The sequence below is a fragment of the Suncus etruscus genome, chromosome 4, assembly GCF_024139225.1.
Source record: "Suncus etruscus isolate mSunEtr1 chromosome 4, mSunEtr1.pri.cur, whole genome shotgun sequence".
Classification (NCBI taxonomy): domain Eukaryota; kingdom Metazoa; phylum Chordata; class Mammalia; order Eulipotyphla; family Soricidae; genus Suncus; species Suncus etruscus.
The window spans coordinates 101,883,358-101,885,639 of record NC_064851.1 but is presented as its reverse complement, the minus strand read 5'-3'; the positions used below and the strand labels follow the sequence as shown (position 1 = coordinate 101,885,639).

General features: G+C 35.8%; 1 non-coding gene across 1 annotated transcript; it reads right to left on the bottom strand.

The window, feature by feature from the left end:
* Positions 1-277: 277 nt before the first annotated feature.
* Positions 278-382, bottom strand: LOC126007546 (U6 spliceosomal RNA). The gene has a single exon (XR_007495098.1). It is a non-coding gene; the product is annotated as a U6 spliceosomal RNA (small nuclear RNA).
* Between the last annotated feature and the right edge of the window lie 1,900 nt (positions 383-2,282).

Sequence of the window (2,282 nt, the reverse complement as noted above, 5' to 3'; positions counted from 1 at the left end):
ATCATGGCATTATGATATAATAGTAACATAGCTTGAATTGAAAAAGAAGAAAGGAGAGAAGGAAAAAAGAAAAATAAAGAGAGATAATAGTAATTTGCAAAACATACTCAATGAATGAGACCTGTAACATAAATCTATGGTGTGAAGTTGCTTATTTCAGTGTTGTTAATGATCATAAGCTTTAGGTCATAGTAGCAGACATAATCAAAAGTAAATAGGTAAATTGGAGTATTTTATCAAGACATCATCATCTAATATGATAGAGTACCAATTGCAAATAATTATGGAATGCTTCGTGAATTTGTGTGTCATCCTTTCACAGGAGCCATCCTAATCTTCTGTATAGTTCCAATTTTTGTATATGTGCTGCCAAAGCGAGAACAATATCGATATTCTTCTGTCACAGAAAATCTACACCAAAATACTAATCTACATAGAAATTGGCTTGAAACAATGATAAACATAGCTTCCACTCCCAGAAACAAAAGAAGAGACATTCATATTAAATATAGACACTTTTTTTTTTACCAAGAAAGAAATACTGCCACAGGGCAACAAGCTGCAACAGGAAGGATATTTATGACTTCACCCTGCAATAAAAGATGCTGCTTAAAACCTGACACCCCAAATTATGGCCCTGTTATTACAACTATGAAATGGATGATAAGTTATCCTACAAAGACAAGAATTTGTAGAAGGGATCTTTATTAAAAAATGTTTAAATCTTTTAACAACACTAATTTACAGTTGTTGATTCAATTATAAAATATAATGTCTAATGTCCACTTGTCTGGGTGAGGCGTTTCTTGGTACTGCCCAGAACCTTTAGCCCCTTTTGCGGACAGGTCTGAAGATGCACAGTAGTGGCGGCAGAGAAATAATTCATGAGCAGTCAAAGTTTCATAGGAGTCAGCCAGCATTATTCCAAGGCCCTACCCGCCATTTGCTTTTCCACACATGGTTTGTATGTTAAGCTTATTCCAAGCAGCTTCCTCTCTGCTGCTTCTCTGGCTCTCTGCCTCTTTCTTTTCCACCCCAGCCAGACCCTTTTCTTTATCCTCTAGATCTCCACCCACCAGGGTTGGGGGCAGCTCTGAAATCCAAGTGTGGTTAACATTTCAGCAGAGATTTTAGGGCATTGGGGGAGGGATACCTTACATACACTAACAAACTTGTTATTAAATTTCAAACATACAATATTCCAATACCAATCCCTTCCATAAAGTCCGTTTCCCTCAAACTAAGACCCCTGTTTTCTTTCTATTTCTGAGGCTGCTTCTAGGGCAGGTTACATTTCCTACTTCACAATTGCCTTGTGTTCTCTTCCCTAATTTATCATGCACCCCTACCCCCATCCATTGGCTACCTTCCTACTGAAGAAAGTTCTCCTGCTCTTGGATTCTGTTGCCCTTTGGGCTTTGTTAGTCCATTAGAAACGTTTTTATATCCCAGATTGTAGAAAAATCATTGTGTCTGGCCTACTCCTGACAAACTTCACTCATCATAGCATGCTCCAGATCCATCCACATAATATCAAATTGCATGACTTTACATTTTTTTTAAATTCTGAGTAATATTCCATTGTGTATATGTATAACATAATTTCTTTATTCAGAGATCTGTTCTTGGGCACATGGGTTGTTCCCAGACTTTGGCTATTAAGAAATAATGCTGCAATCAACACAGGAATGCCATTGTTTTTTCGAGATTGTGATTTTGTATCTTTGCTATATATTTGATATTAAGCCTTTATTGGATGAGTGGTGGGTAAACATTTTTTCCAGTCTCTGGGCTGTCATATATGAAGGTCATCATTTCTTTTGAGGTGCAGACTCTTGATTTAATGTAGTTCATTAGTTTATCATTGCTTCTACTTGCTTGGTCATCCATATCGGTGCCCTTAGCTTCAATGTCCTAATGTCCTAGAGAGTTCTGCTAATATATACCTCTATGTATCTTATGGATTGTTGGTCTGATGTTCAGATCTAAAAATATTAAAATCCATTTTGATATTAGTTTGTGCATGACATTTGAAAGAGGTCTGATTTCTTTTCTTTACTTTCTTTTTTCTTTTCTTTTCTTCTTTTTTCTTTTGGGCGGGGGGAGAGTCAACCAATTTACCTAACCACTTCTTAAAGAGACTTTTCTTGTCCATTTTATGTATCTTTCTCCTTTATCAAAAATTAACTTACTATATATGTACTGATATGCCTCTGAATTTTTAATTCTATTTCACTGATCTGAGGATATTTCCTTATTTCAATATCATGCTCTTTTAATTA